This window comes from Coenobita brevimanus, chromosome 26 (genome assembly GCF_032717465.1).
Source record: "Coenobita brevimanus isolate Jiangsu-jjx chromosome 26, ASM3271746v2, whole genome shotgun sequence".
Classification (NCBI taxonomy): domain Eukaryota; kingdom Metazoa; phylum Arthropoda; class Malacostraca; order Decapoda; family Coenobitidae; genus Coenobita; species Coenobita brevimanus.
This window is the reverse complement of record NC_136979.1, coordinates 29028444-29052465: the sequence shown is the minus strand read 5'-3', so window position 1 is coordinate 29052465 and position 24022 is coordinate 29028444. Positions and strand designations below refer to the sequence as shown.

At 42.0% G+C, this 24022-nt stretch overlaps 1 pseudogene; it reads left to right on the top strand.

The window, feature by feature from the left end:
• LOC145393996 (NADH-ubiquinone oxidoreductase chain 2-like) overlaps positions 1 to 24022 on the top strand; it is a 137261-nt pseudogene that overhangs the window by 79272 nt on the left and 33967 nt on the right.

Below are 24022 nucleotides of genomic sequence, written 5' to 3'. Positions count from 1 at the left end.
TAACAAAACCGCGGCAAAGACACGAGAAAAACAAGGGACAGCAAACCCGTAGAAAAAATACTGTGTGAGATAAAACCTTCCGCAGTACTGTATTCAAGGAAGAACACAAAAAATGGAAAACAAGCAAAACTTTACTATAAATAGGTAAAAAAAAAAAAAAATATAGACTTCGTAGCACCAAAAGCCCTCCACCCCCCCCACCTTCCCTCCCCCCCCCAAAAAAAAAAAAAATCCCTCCCTGATAGGTATAAGGCCGGGAGGAGTGATCATCATGGGTGAAAGATACGAGAAAATGCAAAACAAAGAAATCAATCCATAGATACAAGAAAACGAACCCCATGATAAAGCTTTGGTAAAGATTCAGTATGTTAGAGTACCATAAAAATGCAAACCAAATTTTGTAACAAAATCGTTGGAAATATACCTGTGTGGAGAAAAAAAAAAAGACTTGCATGGTTGCTTCAGCCTTCCCCAAGACTGACTTCCCGATAAGAATGGAACAGACAGACGTGAGGAATAATCTTGGTGTAAGATATGGAAAAATATAAAAAGTTTATTAAAACTATTCCAGAGACGCAAGAAAAGACAAAATATACAGCAGTACCTTGGCAAAGGTAGAAGAAAAACAAAAGGCAGTGAAACTAGAGAAAGCAGCAAGGTATTCAAGCTTTGGCAGAGATGAATTAGAAAGTAGACGACTCGGGAATATGACCTCAATAATAAGTGAGGGGGAAAACGAATGAAAGATAGCTGCAAGGAAAAACAAAAGAATTCCAATGGTGTAGCCCCTGAAGACGCCCTTCCCGATTTGAAACAGGGGCGGGCGCGAGAAATAATCTTGAGCAAAGATATATGAAAGAAATAGAAAGTTAGAAGCATGGAAGAAAGCAAAATCGTTCAGAGAGAGAGAGAGAGAGGTGGGGGTAATTTTGATTTCCATAATATCGGTAGCCCGCACCACCCCTTCTATCTTCCCAAGATTCCCAACTTGACAAGGATAGAAAAGGGATCAACGAAAAAAAATAATTTAGAGGGAAGATACAAGGAAAAACACGGAAAAAAAAATAAGAATAAAACAGTGCATCAAAACAGCCTAACAGAACCGTGAGAAAAATAGATACGAGAAAAAAACAAAACATCCGTGGTATTTACAGTTTTCCCTCCTCCAAGAAATCCTCCCCGAGAAAGAGAGAATTGAAATGGGCGAGGTGGCTTATGAAGGGGAAAGGTAGATGTAAAAATGTGAGTAGAATATTCACAAAAAAGAAACAAAACTGTGGTAAAGATATGTACGAAGAAAAAACAAAACATTTTCGTGGTATATGCAGTCCCCTCCTCCACGACTCCTTCCCTGACGAAGATAAAATTGAAGTGGGAGAGACGAATTATGAAGGAGAGAAACTGAAGAAAAAATGAGGAAAAAAGGCACAATAGACAGCAAAATCGTGGTAAAGATAGATACAAGGAAGCAACAAAAGACTTCCGCGGTATCTGCAGTCCCCCTCCCACGACTCCCTCCCCGACAAGGCTGGAACAGAGGCGGGCGAGAGGAATCATCAGGGGGGCGTCTTGATGAGTTCCGCCAAAGTATACACAATGAGCCCACCACCATTTTTCCCGGGTGTGGTCTGCCAGTACGGGGGAGCTGCAGAAGGAGGAGGCGCATTTTTCTCGGAGGCCCCCGTGAAATAAAGAAGAAAGCTTAGGAATAATGCCTATCGACTGGTCAAAGGTAAATAAGGCAGATGATCAGTTTTTGCTAAGTTCCAGTCTTCCCCCCAGAATACGACACGCAACAGTAGACATTACATACATTTCTCCAACTGTACCGATAGGTGACAGGGATTAGGGAGAAATGTCTTTGATTTAGCCTTTACAATAAACTTCCTGACTTTAATATAGGAAGACATACCCGGCCGAAAGATGGTTACTTGTTAACTGTTGGAGCTCTTATTAATTTTCGCTTTTTTAACTCTCAGTGTCCTATGATTCACTTTGATGAATAATATCGTCTGACTTTAGATGGAAGTGAATACAAGAGCTGCCTTGACCATGAGTGGCTGAGTGGTACCAGTATTAACACTCAGATTCCTATAACTCACTCAAATGAACAAAATCGCCTAGCATATGAATACGCATTTTTTCCGATCACGAGGACTTAAATTTTTAGAAATTGTTAGCCCTCAGAGGACGGAATGGCACTTACGACTCGATTAATTACCCGTTAAAAGTACAGCTGAGATTTCCCACATTCTGGAAGAGTTATTGGGTGCTGACTTTGACTTGGAAGACGGGACTCCACTCCGGATGTCAGGTGGGTGAAATCAGGCACAGGTGGCAGGTAAATGCAAATATAGGTAGATTCCGGTTTGTTGTAGTACATCTGTCGAAGTCCAGAGCTGGAAATCTGAAAACACACATCCGAATATTTGTGTGCCAAGGGAAGATGTTAATGTGAATCAGTTTGGCTTGTATGGGGCTTCTTTACACATCAGGAAGTCTACCAATATTCCATGCAAACGCCGTTGCTCACGCTAGTACACAGTACTGTATGAAATTACTCAAGCTTTAGAAATTCAGTGAGAAGCAGTAGCCAGCTAGGTGGAAAGATCCGCACACAAGTACTCCAGTCAATACGTAAGGTATACAGAGGCCTCTGGAACTCGAACTTGGTGATCCAAAAACACCAGGGAATGGCACCTGATCAAGGGGAAAAAATCAGTACTAATAAACTGGAAGCAGAGTGCCAACATATTAGTTTATATTGATAATGTCACATGAGACGTAAAGAAGAAGGGGCATTTATAGTATTTCTTGTCTTTTAGCATTTACATGTTGACAGAAAAGAAAGGGAGTATAAATTAGTTCATGGAAACTTAATATGTCCTTCAGAGAAAACTTCACCAGATTTAATCATTATCGTTTTATCCAATTTTAGACAAATATAGACGTAGAGATGAATCATATCTAAGACGGAGACCTTTTTAACTTTCGCAGGTATCGTATTGCAGTGGAAACTCTCTGAGTTTATTGTGAAAACAGAACTAAACACACCTTCACTATAAGGATGAATATTTTAACTTATTGCTGCCGCTAGACGATTTTATTCACTTTAAGAAAGTCACCGAATACTGAAGAGATTAATTACGGATGTGGTAAATCCTTCCAGATCGAATGATGTCTCCTAAATTGAATAAAATCGTAATGATATAGAAGAAGTATATAGCTGTTACGTCCATTGCCTGAAGAGGTTAAACAGTTCAATAAGTCCACTCTGAACTGAATAAACCATCAAGCTGTAGCAAGAAAAATAATATTTAAAGAGAAATCGTCAGAGCCTGTCGATTTCACTTTCCTCGCCCTTTTCAATAAGAGAAATTGAAAAATTGGAATGAGGGATATGGAATATTACAGAGGTTCCATTGGTTGATAAAGGTTGTTCAGAAAGAGAGTACTTGGTATCGAAAATGTATGTTACATTCAATTCTGTGTTTTAGTAAAAAATCTTATGGGGATTATTTTAACAAAACTGAGAGCGCGAAGGTATGGAGAAGCACCCCCTCTCAATTTTTTTTTTTTTTTTTTACGTATTTTCAGAAGCATTTGATCATAACACATGTCTGACTTTCGCAGGTCGTTGCTGACTGCACTGTAATGTGGGACGCAGGCTGGTCACATGTAGCAGGTGTTCCGTGCATGACCGTCAAAAAATAATGGGCCTGCTTACACGTTGGCGTTCGTATTACCAACCACGATAGCGAAGCTGCTGTTGTTTTCAATTTGTCTGTGTGTCTGTCTGTTAGCACTATAACTTTGCAACCGCTCAAAATATCATCACGACATTTTACAGGTGTGTAATAGAGAAAAAAACGATCACGAGTTCGAAATTGGTGAAAGTAGGTCAAGGTCTGTTTGACTGTTACCACAATAACTTCGCAACCGCTCAAGATATCATCACAAAATTTTACTGGTGTGTAGTAGGAATGAAAATCTCCTACGAGTATTGTTTTCAGTTTATCTGTCTGTCTGCGTGTCGGCATGTCTGTTAGCACAATAGCTTCGCAACCATTCAAGATATCATCACAAAAATTTACAGGTGTGTAGTAGAGATGAAAATTTCCTACGAGTTCGAAATTGGTGAAAGTAAGTCAAGATCAGTGTAATAATCCGAGCCACGCTAGATACGTATCGGCTCACGGCTGGTGTGATTCTCTCCTTGGTGGGGCCTCTAGTTTTAATAATACGTCCGCTAAATACAAAAGCAAATTGAGAGTCAGTAATTAAATCAGTAATCCTAGTATCGAAAGCTTACCCGTCTTGCATATAAAGCAGTTTATTAGTATTCCAACTTCTAGTTTATATTCAACAATACAATATCCAGTGCGGGTTTTAATTGTTTTTTTAGCTTTTTTTATAGTGAGCTTAGCAGTGCGAGAGTTGGGGAACAAAAAAAAAAAAAATGTGTATATATTACCTGATTGGATGTGTCACAAAATTTTATTCGGCATAATTCCTGCATTAAATTATTTTTCAGTTCTGCGTCCAAAATCAAATGAAGCCCATGTGCTGAGGAAAAAAATAAAGGCTGTTTGATGTTTAATTAATTAATGTTTTTCGTAATCGTGTCAACATGTTCCCAGGCGAAGGAGGGAACGCCCCCCCCCCCTCAAAGGTCACGCTCCCCTCGTAAAGTTCACAGGGAAAATTCGTGTGGAAAATTCGTTGGAAAATTCGGTGGAAAAGTGCTGGGGTGTCCGGTTGAGTAAGTCGAATGTTTTAAGGTTGAATTAGTGGGTGCTCGTGCGTGTGTGGTTGGCCTCCCAGACATGGAAAAAAAAAAAAAATAAGTTGGAAAAAAAAAATCAGCTAGTCTCGGTCTGCCTTTTCTGATTGTTCGGCTTCCCTGTCTTGTTTAACTGATTTATGGTACTGGGTGATTGTTTACTTTTCCTTGTGTTTTTTGTTTTTGTATGCATGTGTGTGATTCTCTCTCTCTCTCTCTCTCTCTCTCTCTCTCTCCCTTTCTCTCTCGCATTCTTAATTAGGAATATTTATAAAAAAAAAAAAAAGCTAAAATGTCCGTATCCTTAATGCCGTTATTTATTCCCTTCGTGTGGAGTTAAGAAATTAAGAGGAAGAATTGGGTTTATGAATATGCATACTGTAATATCGTTGAAAATACGTATTATCGAGGCATATAGTCTGGCTAAATTAAGTACGCATAAATAATTAAATATTGGAAAAATCAGGAAAACATAACAAAGTCGCTGGCAAGAAATGAATAATGTTTAACTGGAACTATAAATTACGATCGCTGTCTCGCGTTAGTTCTGCTTTATAAAAAAGAAAACTGAGCCCCATCAGTCGTGCTTATAGTAAAGAAGATTCATCTTCCCTGTAACCTTCAGTGATAAGTAAATGGCAGCCCAAAGATGATGCCGGAGACCCGGATGGAAGCATGGAGTTCCATAATAAATGTTTGTTTGTCCGACATGAGTTCCATTGATCTCACGTGCAACACACCTTCACATGTGGCCACTTTCTGGGGAAGGCGGTGGCTCAGTCGGTAGAGAGGTGGCCTGCAGTCCTACCGGACCCAAGTTCAAATCCCCGCTGGGGCAGGGGACAGTTTAAGGATTTAAATTTCATTAAATCAGACTTTACCGATCTACTAGAAGACCCGCCGACATGTCGTAAAAATACCCCCCCCTAATACCAATACACCAGTCCTGTATGAGACAACCCTGGCATGTATTCAATATGGACGGTGGGTGTTAGTGCCGAAATGGTGACATGTAGAGAGGTGTACCGTATGTAGAAGGACTACTGGGCCTTGAGAGCAGGCTGTGAAGCCTATGCCCAGGGTTGGACACAAAAAAAAAACACACACTAATGCTGGGGTCCATTATGAATATGTACTATACCTCATACCAATTAATCTGGCCAGGCATGTATGGCAACACTGTTCCTGCCGAGATTCTGATTGGCTGGAGGTGTTTGTTCGATTTCGTTGTTGCTAAAACTGATTCTCTTTTTATTATCAGATATGATACTGAGTTTGTCGACAATACAATCGTCAAAAGCAATAAGAAATCCGTTATATACTTATCAACAATGAAATTTTCGTAGGAAGATAGAGATATGAGTCAATAAAGTATTGTAATATTCAAGTCAAGGTCAGCATTCGAACAATTCCTTTAAATCTCCGACACTCCGTAATATAACAGAATATTAAGTAAACCTGCTTAGTCTAAGCGTTGGTATAACACATTTAAATTTTAAGATCAGTCCGTACTGTGATAATAGAGGATATATAATGAAATAGTTTTCCTTCAGCCTACTTTGATTTTTCGCGATTTTTTCAAACCTCCCTCCCCGCAGAACTCGTCTTTTCATTAGAATTTTTAATTATTCAGAGTTGTGGCACGATTTAAGGGTGCGGACTGATCTTAAAATTTAAATGTGTGTTATACCAACGCTTACACTAACCAGGTTTCCTTCATTTTCTGTTATATTATGGAGTGTCGGAGATTTAAAGGAATTGTTCGAATGCTGACCTTGACTTGGACTGTCATAATACTTTATTGACTCATATCTCTATCTTCCTACGAAAATTTTATTGTTGATAAGTATATAACGGATTTCTTATTGCTTTTGACGATTGTATTGTCGACAAACTCAGTATCATATCTGATAATAAAAAGAGAATCAGTTTTAGCAATAACGAAATCGAACAAACACCTCCAGCCAAACAGAATCTCGGCAGGAACAGTGTTGCCATACATGTCTGGCCAGATTAATTGGTATGAGGTATAGGTCTGTCTCATACATGGCTGGTGTGATGGCATGAGCGGGGAATAAAAGGATCAATATCTACTTGGTTAGATAGGCACAGTGATGGCTGGGAGAGATCTCTGTCCTGCAATGGACTTGTATAGATTTATGAAATTTATATATATATATATATATATATATATATATATATATATATATATATATATATATATATATATATATATATATATATATATATATATATATATATATATATATATATATATGCAGCGTTAGACTTTGCTTTCATACTTTGCTTTCATATTCTATACATCTGCTTTCATGCTTTTATATATGGCTACCTATTTACTTCATTCGATAAATCTACCTCTCTGTCAGGCTGTCACATTACCTGTCTGTATCTCTCAATACTATATGATTATGTATGTATGCATGTGTGTATGTATGTGCGTATGTATGTATGTTGTCTATCTGTCTGTCTCTCTGCCTAGCTGTATATATCTAATTTGGCACAACTTTCCTTCGGGTTTTTGCGCAGAATCCAGGAGTTCAGAATTACGTATAATTTGTGAGGAAGTTGCCAGCGAAGGTGTGGGAGTCAGGTGTTTCTAATGCGAAAGTCATGTATTGCAGGTGTGGAAGCCAGGTGTTGCAGGTGCTGGGGTCAGGTGTAGCAGGTGTGGGAGTAAGGTGTTGCAGGTTTGGGAATCAGGTGTTGTAGCAATGAGAATTGGGTGTTACAGGTGTGGGATTCAGGTGTTGCTGGTGTGGGGATAAGGTGTTGTAGGTATGAAAGTCAGGTGTTGCAGTTGTAAAATTTAGGTGTAGGTGTGGGGGTCAGGTGCTGCAGGTGTAGGAGTCAGGAATTGCAGGTGTGGGAGTCACGTGTTGCAGGTGTGGGAGTCAAGTGCTGCAGGTGTGGGAGTCACGAGTTGCAGGTATGGGAGCCAGGTGTTGCAGGTGTGGGAGTCAGATGCTGTAGGTGTGGGAGTCAGGTGTCACAGGTGTGGGAGTCAGGTGTCTCAGGTGTGGGAGTCAGGTGTCACAGGTGTGGGAGTCAGGCATTGCAGGTGTGGGAGTCAGGTAAAGAAGGTGTGGGAATCAGGTGTTGCAGGTGTGGGTCAGGTGTTTAAAAATATGATATCATTGCAGGTACGCGAATGATCAGATGCATTTATAGCTATGTTTTTCCTTAAATGTGTCAGTGTTTCGTGAAAAAAAAAATGGTTTCCTTAGATTCCTTACCTGGTCAACAAAGGCACATATCACTGCAGTTTTTAACTGACATTTTGTATATTTTTTATTCTCGTGCAGTGACCAGTAGGTAGGATAAGCCAATTTTTGTGCTTGTTTGCGTGTTCTGTGAGTTAATAACATCTGAAAATACTCAGCTCTCATGGAAGAACTCTAAGACCATTTATTTGTATCTTTCTGTATCTAATAAATTGTGACACTTAATGAGTGAATTTGAATTTCATAGAACTAGCGGTCTTTGACGGTTCTATGGTAAGTTTTGTAATGATCTTTCAGTAGCTGAGGCGGCAAGGAATCGTGAGCCCTTACATTAACTTTCTCCTTTTCGTCCTTAGCTAAGTAGCCAATAAAATCAGATACAGTTCTCGTAGATATTGTGCTGAGAGGCACTGGATACTGTAATATTTGAAACATAAGCTTGAGTGACGGCTATTTTGTAAAGAATCATAGAAAACAAAAGTTATCTAAACCTCGTTTTATTTATTTTCATGTCTCGGTTTGACGCTCCGTTTAGTAATTGTGATATTATTTTATGTTACCTTAAACAAAAATGAATAGTCGTGGTCGGAGACAAATAATATATGCATTCTTCAGTATTCCACAACTTCTACCCACCTTTCAGCCATTCCTATTTTCATACCAATACCATACTTGCCAGCACCTCCCCTCTTTGTTCACATGTCTGTATTTATTGCGAAGTCTCCTTCCTCCTTTTGTTTCATCCTTTGAGTTTCTCCCTCATATTTCCTCTGACATTTCTCACTGCCCATCTCTGCTATCCCTTCCTTCTTCATTTATCTGGTAACTGCCTAACAGTGTTACCCATTGTTAGCCAGAAACTTTAAGAATGTCACTACTTCTCGTAATTTTTTCCCTCCCACTCCGAATCTCTCGCCTGCCTTCCAGAACTCCCTAAAAACTTCCCCTATTTTTGGAGGATACTTAGGGTGGCAGCCACCACCAGGCGAGACCCCACAAGTTCTCATGTTTAAGTCCTCCTTAGCCTAACTTCTTCGGAAAGAGTTGGGGATGGAAGTCGGAGGGCTGTGGACTTTCTTGCGTAACGTCCAGTAGATATGGAAGCCTTACTGAATCCACTGCTCCGTGATTTGTTTAGGATTAGTTTCGCTTGTGGGTGTGAGCTCTCGTGGCAATAGGAACGGAGATACAGTATTAGAGCTTCTTTGGCTTAATGGAAACTACTATGGCTGCTGGAATAGGTAACGTGTACATATGTTTCTCGTTTCCTATGTGAGCGGCGTTGCTGTAATTTTAGTTGAGAATTTCATTAATGGCCAGATATTTACACACACACACACACACACACACACACACACACACACACACACACACACACACACATTGTGTATATATATATATACAGTATATATCATCATCATCATCATCATCATCATCAGCCGTTGAGGTCCACTGCAGGACCGGCCTATTCCTTCCGAAGCAGGGACGATACAGCCAATATATCTCTACCTAATGGCTTAGGCTTTCTGGTAGAGACATATATATATATATATATATATATATATATATATATATATATATATATCTATATATATACAGGACTTGGCAAGTGGAATATGGTATTATTGTGCTGATATAACTGAGTATAAGGGGTAAAAATCAATTTATATACCCTTGAGTGGCGAAACTGACTTTTTGAGTCAATATCTTCTTTCGTAGTTTAGTTTAGGATGAACGGTAGAGTTTATTAAATATTTCAGTCTTGAAATGTGCTCGTTTTCAGCGATGATAAGTGAAGCCAGTGGTATGGGGAAGTCTTGATCATGTCCATGAGTAAAGAAGCCCATAAAAGATAACCATGCCGTAATGTACGTACATATAGACATCAAAATGTCTGCATTAATTCATTTTACAAAATTTTTATCAGTCTTCCACCTCTGATAATGTAGGTGCATGGTATCACTGCTGAAGATTCAGTTTTTATAAATAATAAATGCTAATAACGTCTCTGTTAAACATGCACTTCCTCGGAAAAGTGGGAGATTGAAGTAAAAATGTTGGTAGGCGCATTTTTCCCGCTTGCCAAAGAGCAGAGAGTTATTAAAGCTCGGCGGTGCAGCTAAAATTTTCTTCATTCAATTTTCCATCAAACGTCCAGCCAAGTTTTTCTAGCGTGCATGAACCCTGCTGTGAGTGGAGGTGAGAGTGGGGGAGGGCGGGGCTGTTGGCTCCTCAACTCTTCCACCCACTTCCACCTGTCCACCCATCTATTTCAACCCTGCCGTTCATTCACCTCCATTGACCTTCCCGCCCACCTACCTAGACATTTCACCCTCTCTTCCCTTACCTTGTCTTTGTCCACCTTTCTACATACCCATCCATATCACCCTTGCCTTCTCCACTGCCTTGTCCATATCGCCCCACCCATTTATTTCACTGTTACCTTACTCATCTATCTACATGTCCGTCCATCCATTTCACCCTAGCCTTCCCACCTCCACATCCCTACCTACCTGCCAGCTCATCCACCCATTTTACCTTTGGCCCTCCAACACTGCCCTGCCCGCCCACCTGCTCATCTTTCCAGTTAACCCTTGCCCCTTCTCCTCCATTGCCCCTGCCCGCCTACCTGCCTACTCATTTAAATCTTGTCCATCCATTCCCACCTTACACCTTTGTCCATCCAGTCAATTCGCCTGTATGCACCTATCCATCCATTCCACGTTTGTCGCTCAACTCATTTCTCCCTCCCCCATCCACATATTTCAGCCCTCGCACATCAAACCTGTTCCACCTTCACATGTTAGGAAGATCATCATGATTCTCATCCTAAACCCACTGCCCACTGATGGAAAACTTCGGAAGCAGGATCAGAAGAGCATAGAAGTTGGATAACAATCATTACAGCGCCCACAAGCATTCAATCATCATTCAAGCCTTTCAAATTCTATACTTCACATCGCAGGCCATACGATCCAAACTATATGTGCTTCATAATACCATTTGGATAGAGACTGTGGTGTCAGATCTCATCCGTTTTACTCTGGTTAACAACAGACATTTTTTTTTTTTTTTAATATAGCTTAAGAATGGCGTCTCTTATTCGAAGAGTTAACCAGGTTCGGTGTCACCCAAACACCTGTTTCACTCATCCACCCTCACCTTTGCACTCTCACTAACCAACCTGTTCCACCTTCACCCACCCACTCATCTTCCTCCACACACCCACCTGTTCCTCCCTCGCCCTCTAACCTCCTCTTATCGAAACCCATCTACCCATCCATCCACCGTTTCTCATTAATCAATTCACCCACCCTTACCCACCAACCTCCTCCTACCCAAATCCATCTACCCATCCATCCACCGTCACCCAGTAGCTCATCCATCCACCCTCATCCACCATCCTCCTACCCAAACTCATCTACCCATCCATCCATCCACCGTTACCTATTGATCATTCCATCCACCCTCACCTACCAGCCTTCTCCCACCGAAAGCAATCCGCCCATTCATCCACCGTCACTCATCAATCCATCTATCAACCGTCACCCATCAATCCACCCATCCACACGCACCCACCCACCCATTCATTCACCCTCACTTATACTCTTCTTACTCTTTGCCTTACCCATAACCCCCCACTCCCTTCCCTAGTGTTGCTACAGTCTCCAAGTCTTGTGGTTTTTACCGATCAGTTTAACATTATCTGGTTCATTTGCCTTACTCTCAGTAGAGCAAAATCGTCTGTCTGTAGCTGGAATTCAATACATTAGGGGATTTATGGCGACAGTATTAACACTACCAGTCTCCTGTACCCACTGTCGGCTGAATAAAATCGTCTGGCGTTAGATGAAACATGATGCTAGAGAAAATGCTACCATGAGAGACTCAACGGGATCGGTATAGGCAGCTTGTAAAATGTCAGTGTAAAATGTCAGAGAACTGTTAGTTCTCATTAGCTTGTGGCAGTTGGAGAGAGTGTAAAGGAACTATTCATTTATCAGCTTATCGCATCCAGAACAAGAATAGTGTTTTGCTTATGTAACAGGGAGACGCCAGATATTCCGAGAATCCTGCAGCCAGAGGACGCCCTTTTCATTTTATTCTTGATACCACAAGACGATTATATTAAGTGCTGGGATGATCAGTTATAATGGGGGAGCTTTAATGGACTCTGTTTTTATCTTCTGCCCTGCGAGAGGTATCCCAAGAGATATATAAAATCATCCAGAGTAATCGAGAATAACCAAAAAGAGGTATACTCGAGAGGAAAGGGTTGTTTAACCGGTCTCGGACCGGTGTCAGAACATAATGAGTTCGGCCAATCTAATCAGTATTAATCGGATGAAATGGAATCTTTCTCCTTTGGTCGAAATCTTGGGAGTGTAAAAGCTTTCTAGAGGAGATTGTCGGTGAGGTGTATTTGTAGGTGTGATGTGAGTGAGGAGTAGCAAGCCTGTGTTAAGCATACATAAACTTGGTTTGTGAAGTAAAGTACACACACACACACACACACACACACACACACACACACACACACACACACACACACACACACACACACACACACACACACACACACACACACACACACACACACACACACACACACACACATATAAGAGAATAAATTAAAAAAAAAATCTGTGACTGCCTCTTGATTAAGGAAAAGGATTTCTAGTGTATAGAGATGTGGCTCACATAAACATGTCCTTCGTTTCGCCTGACATTATTTTTTTCTTTTAGTTGGATGCAACAGCTATGCTCATCCCCATAAGGAAAATGTCAAATTTATGTGAAGCAGAAATGTGCAAAAAAAAAAAACAAATCCTCATATCAAAGGATTCAGTGCAACTGTGTTTCAGTCAGTCCAATTTAACTTAATTATCTTAACCTAACCTAATCTAACTTAATCTTACCTTCACTCAGCTTAACCGTACAGTAAATAAGATTTTTGTTTTTGTTACTCCATTAATAATAAATTGCACATTGTACATGAAACGAAATGGAATTGCGCACAGGTATCGATTTTTTAAATTCGTTATCTGTATGAGTGAATCATTGTTTACCGGTATGTAGTATATTTTTACTGAATGTCTCTACGTCTGAAAAATATCAATCTTTCCGGCCACGGGAAGAACACCATTGTAGAATAATTTTGAAAGATCATATTTTGATGTATCATTTGCTGATATTTTTAAATATCGTTTTTGCATTTTTTTAAGGTATCACTTTATGCTTTGTGACATTCTTTTCCAGCACTGACATTTTCCCTGTTTCCGCATTTTTATGTTCTATATCCAGCCTCCAGAATTATTTTGATTTATTGTTTGAGTTCGCTTTTGTACATTTTTGTGGCAACACTTTTGACAGGTACACTTTCACACAGATTTAATACAATTCGGCACGATCTCCAATATTCATCAGCGAGGCGGACCGTGATGAACTTTCACTTTTCATTCTAAATTTTTCACGGTTTGAGAGATTTTCGCACCGATTTTTTGACGATCATATATTTTTTTCTTCTCCGGTGGCCGTCGATATGAATAGTTAGTGTTATAGGATTTCTCTTCAATATCAGGAACAGGGACGCTGATCATTGTTACACCTGACGTTCGAAATTGAAGTGAGCAATGGTAAGACTTTCACCACGGACGAATTTTTCACCAACAGAATCCACAGTTTCTCTCTCTCTCTCTCTCTCTCTCTCTCTCTCTCTCTCTCACACACACACACGTATATCCCATAGGTCTATATTACTCATCCATCCTGTGTGTGTGTATGGGGCGGAGGGGAGGAAGGATACAGTATATGACCGATACAGTACTGCGTTGGTGTGACTTCCTACCCGCTCCTGCATTTCTCATACCTGTGCGGGGAAAAACACGAGGGGAGAAAGAAATGTTTGGGGAAAGGCAGAGGGGGGGAAAATCCTTAGGGGTTTCGGTACTGGCAACAGATTTTTCATTTGGTTGTGCTGCAGTCCCTTACATAATGGAGGGGGGAATTCTGAATGTGCTGGGGAATTTCAGGGTATAGGATTGATTTTCGTCAATGTAGGGGAATTTATTAGTGTTGAGGTAATTAAATGGGTATGTGGTAAAGCTTCTACATGTTGGGAATACCTAGAATTGTTGATAAGTTTCTGAATTGATAGGAAATATCTGGAATAATGAGGAATATTTGGATTTTGGGGGGATATCTAGAAGTACTGGAGAATATTTCATGTGTGGAAAATTTCTATTAGGGAAAGTTTTTGGTGATGAATTTTTGTGCTTTGGAAATTTCGAAATAGGGGGTATATTCTGTATTTTGAGGGACATGTGGAAGTATGAATTCCTAGATGATGTGGGAACTTATGGATGGCTGGGAAATTCCTTAAAGTGTAGGCAAATTTCGGAATGTTGGTGAATATCTGAAAGAGTGGTGATATTCTGGATGTACACAGGGAGATTTTTTTTTTTTTTTCGGTTTTGTCGTGTATGGAAAGGTATATGTTTTAATTGTTCTTCCTTTTTTTTCCTCTCTTTCATTGTTTTTTTTTTCACCTGTCTCTAGCGTCATCTGGCGTTCTCATGTGTTTTTCTGTTGTTGCTCCAGCCATGTCCGCACCCTGCTCTATACCCACGTTGTTTCTTTCATGTACTTTTGTCTGCTGGTGTACTGTTTCGGAAGCTTTACATGTTCATTTTTCTTTCTTGTTTTTCACGCCTGCCATTCTTTTGTTGTGGTTTTACATCCACTGGCCATGTTCATTCTCCAGTTTTCGTTCCTTTTCCTGTATTTTGTTTTCCCGTGTTTCTTCCACGTGACGCCGTGTTTAGCTCTGATTATCGTCATTTTTCCGTCCCTGCATTTTTTTTTTCCTGTTTTTACTTGCTCTTCACACGTCATCATGACTACCTACTTTTACATTCTTTGCTGTTCTCCTGTCACTCACCTAACCAAAATGGTTAATAATATTTCTTGAAAATGAGGGGATCATACATGGAAGAGTTACTGGCTGAAAAGCTCCACCTGTACACATGATGTTCCCTTGTCGTTCCTCGTATAAGTAAAATCGTTTGGCGTTGACAAAAATAGAATCGGTGACACTATAGACACTGAAGAGGGTAATTTGAGAGACCAGAGAACCACAGAGTTGTTGACCCCAGTAATAACGATTGGTCTACCTCCCCCGTCATCGCCACCAGCCATGTCCCCGACCGCCACTCCCTCATGATGTGGGGTGCTGTGGCCTCAGCTTGTTGCCAGGCTGTTACGAAGGGGGTGAGGGGTGGGGATGGTTTAGAGAATGAGGGGGGGAGATAGGAGTCTACTTTCAACCCCTTACTTCCTCCAGGTCCACACACACACACACACACACACACACACACACACACACACACACACACACACACACACACACACACACACACACACACACACACACACACACACACACACACACACACACACACACACACACACACACACACACACACACGCACGCACGCGCGCTTCTCCACTCTTTCATCTTCCCCCCCCCTCCACTCCTCTGGCCTTCTCTCCACCTACGTTTCCCTCGCTCTCGTCCACTGCCCCTTCTCTGTCTTCACTTTTTCCTCTTCCTCCATGCAGTTACTGGGTGGGAGTTGAGGTGGAGGGACAGAGAGAAGTCAGCTATCACCCCCCTCCCCATACACACACTAGTCTCTACTCTTTTTGTCCTATTATCTGACTGCACTCCTCTCCTTTCCACATCCGCTTCTCTTGCCCTTTTTCGATTTTTGCTTTTTCCTTTGCCTCTTTCATTCTCCTCTCCACCCACCTCTTAACCTTTTCACCTCCACTTCTCTTATTCTTGTCCACTGTCACTTCCCCGTCTTGACTTCTTCCTAATCTTCTCACCTCTCCCCTCATTCACATTCCGTCTCCCTTCTCTTTTGCCTTTGCATTTCTCCTCATGTCTCCCGTCTCCTTTCTTACCATTCCACTGTTCTCTCTTCGTCTTTTTCCTCTTGTCTTCTCTCTTCCATCCACAGTCTTCCTCCCTCTGATTTCATGTTTCATTCCCCTCTCTATTTCATTCACCCTTCCTCCCCCATTCACAACAGCTCGTGTTATTCCACTGCCCTTTCCTTGGTTATATTTCCCCTTCTGCAATTTTTATCCCCCTACCTTTTTGCATTCTCTCTTCTTCCTCGTCCACCTTTCCTTTCTCTTTCACTTCCTCCCTCCCCCATCCTCTTCTGTCTATCCAGTCACTTCCCATACTCATGCCCACTGCCGCTTGACCGTTGTTACTTTTTTTTTTTTTTTTTTGCTTCTTAAATTCCCGTTCCATTTCTTCCTTCTGCCTCAACCCTTGACGGTCCCCTTTCCTATGTTCTTTTCCCTCTGCTCTCCCTTCCCCCTACACATTCTTCTTCCTTCCCTCCCCTCCCCCATCACTCCTTCCTACACCCCCCCTCTTACATGTCCATTACCCTTTCTTCTTAGTCGCTTCTTCCTCTCCTGCTTATTCCTCTGCCCACTTACTCTCACTTACTCCTCCCGCTCCCTCCTATATCCTATCTTTCCTTCCCGTTTTCTCACTTTACTCGTCTTTATTTTATCCCTCTAACCTTATTCTTTTATTCCATCATTTCCTCTCCCGCCTCTCCTTTACTTTGCTTTCCTCTTCATTCTCCCCTCCTCTCCCTCCCCTTCCACTCAGTCCCTCTACTCGTCTCCTCTCCCTCCCTCACCCATTCTCCACTCCCCCCCTCCTGACGTCTCTCTCCTTCACGTGTTGACATTCTGAAGGTGTCTTAAGAGGCAGCTTGTTACGCCACCTCCCAGGCAGACCCTCACAGCTGATGCCCCTTCTCCCTTCTCCCCTTCCTCTTCCCTCCCTCCCTCCCTCTCCTCTGCCTTTTCCCCCCTCCCTATCCCCTCCTCCCCAACCGTCTTCCACTCCCCTCCCCTCCCTCCTCTTCCCCATTCCTCCCTGTCCCTTCTCGACCCCCACTCATTCAGCTTCCTGCCCCTGTTTACTTTGTTTCTTCTCTCCTTTTCAGTCACCTTCCCTCAACATATTACCCCCTCCCCGTCTCTCTCTCTCTCTCTCTCTCTCTCTCTCATATTCTTTTTAGCCTGCTTGTCCCTTGCCCTGCCTCCCCCTACCCTAATCTGCCTTCCCCGTAACCCCATCACTGTGAAAGGCTATTTAAACACACTTAAATCTTGTAACAGTAGCAAGAACAAATACTGAGAACTTCATGGCACGGAAGGAGGTAATATCACTCTCAGATTCAATATTAATGTCCATAAATATCCCCTGACTTCATGGTAGTAAAATATGAGTCTTTCGTATTCTGCTAAATATAGATTTTAACATTGCCTTACTCTTTATGAAGGATACGAAAGATATTGCAAAAATAAGTCTTGAGGTAATTTGAGCTTGACAAGACCTACAGCTCTAGCGAAATTCTCTCTCTCTCTCTCTCTCTCTCTCTCTCTCTCTCTCTCTCTCTCGGCGATGCAGATAAAATTAGATCATTACTGGCACCATGTGTGTGTGTGTGTGTGTGTGTGTGTGTGTGTGTGTGTGTGTGTTTTGCGTGTTTTTGCGCGTGCGCGTGCGTGAGTGTGTGTGTGTGTGTGTGTGTGTGTGTGTGTGTGTGTGTGTGTGTGTGTGTGTGTGTGTGTGTGTGTGTGTGTGTGTGTGTGTGTGTGTGTGTGGTGCTGTGGGCAGTGTTTGAGTGTGTCTTCTCTATTATGGCGTGTGTTTACCCGCTGGCCTGGTGGTCCCGCCCCTCAGACAGGTAATTTCCATAATGTGTTGAACTAGCTGCCTCCTCCATGCCACCATCTCCTCTTTTAGTTTCACCTTTTTTGCCTTTATTTTAACCTTCCTCTTCTCTCTTCCATCTCTCAATTGTATTTGTCTGCACACACCGTACTCTCACTGCTGGCCTCTCTTACTCGCCTCTTTTTACATCCTTTTCGTGTCCTTTAGCCCTGTGTACCTCACTCGCCTCTCTAATCAAAATAACATTGCGTAGCTGCGGTCAGGGAAAAAAAAAAAAAAAAAAACTGGCGTCCTGCCCTACAAGTGAGTGTCTAGAACCTGCGTAACAAAGTCTGACAGTAGCAAGAATACATACCTGGTCGACTTAAGGCGAAATCAAGACAATTTTTAACGTTTTTACTTCCAAGGATTCTCCTTAGTTTGATAAAATCATTCGGCCGTAGCCATCATGAGATGTCGACCGCGGCTGGATGTAGTTTAAAATAGTATTTTTCTATTTTCCTTTATCTTCCTCCTTTATCTGGGTTCTCGTTTTTTCATCTTTCTCTTCATTTCCTCCTCCTCCCTCCATCGGCATATCTACATTTTTTATCTGTTTTCCGTTCCGTCTATCTCCCTCACTTATCTCTCGTCTTCCTTTTGAATTGTTCTTTATCTTACTTTATCTTTATTTAATTTCCTTTCCCATCTTCTTCCTGGCGTTTTTGCAGCCTCACTTCCTTTGTCTCACATATCCCGAAAAAACTTCCTTTGTGTCATCTCCCGAAAGATGCCCAGCTGAATCTCTTTGATCATTTCGAATTTCCTTTAGCCTGTTCTCTTTGTATCATTATCTCTATACTCATGTATTCCTTCTTCTTTCCATATGTTTCCTCTGCAGTTTGTTGCCTCCTTCCTACGGTCCTCCAACCTCTCTCCTACCCTCCTTTCTTTTTATCTTATTTTCTATCTCTGTATACAGTATTTCATTCCCCCTCCCTTCCATATTTTCTCTTCAGCTGCCAGTAGTCATATTCTTTCTCCTTCCGCGTTTCATCTTTATTCTCTGTTTACATGATTTTTCTTTTCTCTGTCTTCAGTTATCTTCATTTCACCTTTCTCTCTGTACTTATATATTACTTACCTCCTTCCGTCTTCCAGCCACAATCAGCTTCTCGTCTTTATTGGTTTTTCAGATTTTCCGTACTCAGCTTTTCCCTTACCTCTTCTGTCTTCCTTCCACCATTCTCCCACCAGCAAGTTATATCCTTCGCCCCTCTCTGTTTACCAACTTCCTCATTTTTTCTCCCTGCTTTATTTGTTCGTACGTTCAGTCTCTTCTGTTCACCTTTATCCCTAGTAATTTCTCTCTCAACTTCTCCCTTCCACATTTTTACCCTGTAGAGTATCTTTCTGTCTTGCCTCGCATTATCGTCTTTTACTCTCTTTTATCTCTTTCCCTGATCCTGTTTGCTCGACTCTCTCTCTCTCTCTCTCTCTCTCTCTACCAGTCTCCTTACCACCCATTCTCTTCATTCTCAGCGAGAGTCTTTGTTCTTCATCATCCCTCCCACACCTCCTCCCGTCTTTCCATCTTTTTTCACACTTCTCTCTTCCTTCCTTCCTCTCCACTCCTTCCTTGCTTCTTCCAGTTTCATAACATCATATTCCCTTCACTGACATTTTTCCTTCGTATGTTCGTCTAACTCTCCTCTTCTTTTCCCTCCCCTTACCGCACCTTTCCCTCCCACACTACCTTCCTGCCTCCCTTCTTCTCGTTCCCTCTTCTCTCCCTCGGATGAAAATGTCTTATTCCCTACCTTGGCAGGTTTCTTCTTGGCTTCCTCTTTTTTTTTTTTTTTTTTTTTGTCTCCCCCTTGCCCCCCCTCCCTCCCACACACAGCACCTTTCATACTTCTCTCCCACTCCTTTATTCCCACTCTTGCACTGACCATCCCATTCCCTCCCATTATTCTCTCTTGTGATAGTATTTTAATCTTTTCTCAAGCATTTTCTTCCTATTTAACTTCCTCTCCCTTCTCCCCTCTATCACTTCCTATCTTATATCCTTCCCTCCATCCTTCCCTCCTTCCTTCCATGCCATTCCTTTCCCCTCCATGTCATGACTCTTCTTCCTCCCATCGGCACTCTTTCTCGATAATATCCTATTCATTTTCTCTTCATCTTTCTCCCATTGTCCACTCCCTTCCCTCCCCATCCACCACCTCCAGTCCTTCCTTCACACACACACACACACACACACACACACACACACACACACACACACACACACACACACACACACACACACACACACACACACACACACACACACACACACACACACACTCTCTCTCTCTCTCTGCGCATCTTATTCCCTTCCTTGGCATTTTTCTTGCTCTTAAATTCCCTCTCCCTCTACTCCATCTTTCCCTCCCCTTTCACCCACCTTTCCCTCCCACTCCATCCTCGAGCATCCTCCTTCCCATCCCCTCCTCACACACTTCAAATTTCCTCCGTCCCTCCCTCTCCTGTTCCTCAATATCCTCTTCCTTTCTCCCTCCTCAATTATCTCCTCCCTGGCCTCTATCTTACTTCCTGATTCGTTCCCTATTCCTTATGTGCCTCCCTATGTCTCTCTTTTCTCTCCTCCCTCCAGTTCTTCTCACTTTTCCTCTTTCATTCATCTCTCTCCCTGCTCCCCTTGTCATACAAATCCCTCCCTCCATTACTTTTCCTCCGTCCCAAACTCCTACTTTCCCTCTCTCTTATCCTCCTCTCTGCAGACTCGTGCCTCAAATCCTCAGTCCTTTCTTGCTCTTCTCCCACTCATCCTCTTCTCTTCATCTCCCTCTTTCTCCTTTTCTTCTTCTCCCTCACCTTCTCTCTTTGTCACTCTCTCTCCAGCGCCACCTCTCTCTCGCATACTTCCTCTTTGTCCCATTCCTTTTCCTTCCCTCTCCCTCACTACATCTGTCTTCTTTCTGTTCCTTCCTTCTCTACCTTCTGTTTCATTTCTTTCCTTCCGTTTCTTCTCAACACTTCCACCTCTCCTTGTTGCTTCTCACACTCGCTTTTATCGTTTTTTATCAAACTTAAACATCTACTACAGTTTTCTTTTTTATATATCATTCCATGGCCTCCTCCTGCACCTCCTCCCATTTTATTTTGACGTTCTCTCGTCTCGCTTCTTTCGAAGTGTCATCTTGTTCGTTGTTTCTACACCTTCTTCCTCCTTTCGTATTCGTGAAGCTTGCCTGACTGGGACTGCATACACTATCTTGCAGCTCCCTCGTTGTCCCTCCTTCCTCTATTCTTTCTTTTCCCTTCCTTCTTTCCTTCTCCCTCCCCATTCGTTATCTCTGTCCCCTTAGCACTGTCTGCATTTTGGCTTTCGTAATCCATATAATAAGCGAAGCCTTTCCCACCCTATATGTAATAATCGTCCGGTGTATCATTAAATCGTGAGGACCGTGAAACCCTGAGGACGAGGCACACCCCCAAAATTCTCTTCTCGGCTAATTTTCACCATTCATAAGTGTATTCATCGCCATAAAACCTACATCATCGTCTTTGTCGATGTTTTTTCCAGCTGATAAGCATGAAAAAAAAGGGGGAAAATCAAATACTAGCACCTTAAGAGTTAGGAGGTACACCGTAACGAAAAACCTTTTCAAATTTAGAATATGTCTTGCTTTTTTCTTATTTTCTCTTCAACTAGTCGTCGTACAACAATGAGATTGGTCTCATTAGAAAGCTGATAAAATTCTCTATCGATATATGTCCTAACATTATAAGGTGTCCTAGAAAACTTTCGAGCTGTGACGTTTGGAATTCATTTAACTGTGCGTGAGTATATATTTTCCTCACCTTAACGTGCTAGTATTTGATTTTCCTCCCTTTTTTTCATGCTTATCAGCTGGAAAAAACATCAACAAAGACGATGATGTAGGTTTTATGGCGATGAATACACTTATGAATGGTGAAAATTAGCCGAGAAGAGAATTTTTGGGGGTGTGCCTGGTGTCTTCGTCCTCAGGGTTTCACAGTCCTCACGATTTAATGATACACCGGCGGCGGCAAGAATAAGATAAGGGGAAAAAAAAAAATAAGAGGACATCCTGCTAAGGGTGTTAAGAGAGATTGTTTCTAAGAAGAGACAGACGCACTCTGCATCAACTTTATCTTTTCACCTCATATCCTTCCCTGGTTCACTCAGCTTCTTTCTTACTCCCCTCATCTCCATGGTGTACGGAATTGGTTTGTGGAAGAGGAAATGCCCGCTATCTGCATCACTTTTCCCTCTGTGCCTTCTCATATTACGTCCTTTCTTCTCCCTTCTTTCATCTTTCCTTCTCTCTCTCTCTCTCTCTCTCTCTCTCTCTCTCTCTCTCTCCTGTCTTCTTTCTTTCGTTCTCCATTTCCACTTCCGCAGTAATATGCAGAATTCGCTGACAGTAACATGTGATTCATGCATCTCCCCCTTTCTTCTACCTTGCATTTCTTCATTCTTTCCTCTTTTCTCTTTCTTTCCTCTTAACATCTCTCTCTTCTTCCCTTATCCTCTCCTCTCTCCTATCCAACCGTTCCTCTTACCTCCCTACTCTCCGCATCCACTTTTCCTATTCCTCCCATTTTCCTTCCTTCTCTTCCTCAATATATCCTATAGTATTTGAAGTACGGAATGTACTCAGTCAGTATCCATTCACCCTATACTACTTTACGTCTCATCTCCTTTCTACTCTTCTTCTACTCTTCATTCTTACTCTTCATCTTTATTTCCCCTCTTTTTTTTTCTCTACTGCGACTGTCCTTCTTTCCCTATCCTCTCTTCTTTTCCACTATCGTCCTTTCTCCTCCCTCTTCTTCCCCGATATCATTTTACCTCTCTCCTCTTCCTTCCCCTCTCTCTCTCTCTCTCTTTCTCTCTCTCTCTCTCTCTCTCTCTCTCTCTCTCTCTCTCCTCTTCTCCCCCACTCTCTACCCTTCTTTTCTTTCTTCTTCTTTTCCCTTTTCATTCCCTCTTGTCCCAGTCTCATTTCCTTCCCTTCCCTTTATCTTCCCCACTTCCCTCATTCTCACTCCCCTTCCTACTTTCTCCTCTTCTTCCTCTCCCTTCTCCTTTCTCTCCCCTCCTCCACTTGCTCCTTATACGTAAAGTTCTCCTGTGATGAAGGACATGCACACTATCACATTTTCCTCACTCTTCTTTTATCTTTTTCCTGCCTTTTCCCTGCAAACCTCTTTCTCTCCCTTCTGTCTCCTTCTTTCTGCCAATTACCTTCCCACTTTAGTACTTTCTCCCTCTTATACTTTCCTTTACTCTCTCTCTCTCTCTCTCTCTCTCTCTCTCTCTCTCTCTCTCTCTTATACCTCCTATCTTGCTTTTTTTTTTTTTCATTTCTTCTCCAAGTTGTACTCTCTTTCCATTCTCCTTACCGCCTCATGTTCTTTTCTACCTTCCTCTTTCTTTCGCCCTTCTTAATTACTTGTTCTTTTTTTCTCTCTCTTTTTTTACCCTCTCGTCCCTTCCTTTCCCCTCTGACTTTACTCCTCTCTCTCTCTCTCTCTCTCTCTCTCTCTCTCTCTCTCTCTCTCTCTCTCTCTCTCTCTCTCTCTCTCTCGTATATTGACACCTTTTCTATTTTGTTCTTACTTCTACCCGACGATTTTACTCAGCTTCAAGGAGACCACTCATACTGAAGTGATTACTGATGCCTGCATAATATAAACTTAGCTTGTAAGGCGTCATAAGCTAAGGAAGATAGAAGTAAAGAATCAAAGACCTTATTACTCTGAAGAACTTAATATATAGAGTTGACGTGCTTAAGTGATAAAACACAAGCTTAAGTTATATTTCCCATGGGTGTTAGAGAGGGACACCTTCACGTGTTGGTACAGCCGGATGGTGTTGTTGCCTGGTTATATAAATGTCCCAAAGCTTCTTTTCTATCCCTCAAAAGAGGATGGGGGGCCGCAGAAGAATGGTCTTCAGTCCACGGGGCTCACGTCCATACACGAGTATAAGTCCTAGGCCACAACAGCCCCTTTCCCTCTTCCCCATATTCTCATTCCCATGCTATCTTCTCCGCCTCGCTATTCCGTTCTCTTCCTCGTTATTATTTTCCATCTCACTTCATATTATTCATTTATTCTCCTTATACTTTAAGCTGGCATGTGTGAGAGAATGCAGCTAGTGTCGCATCTTTCCCTCTACTCCCTTCCCACCATAGTTTCCTT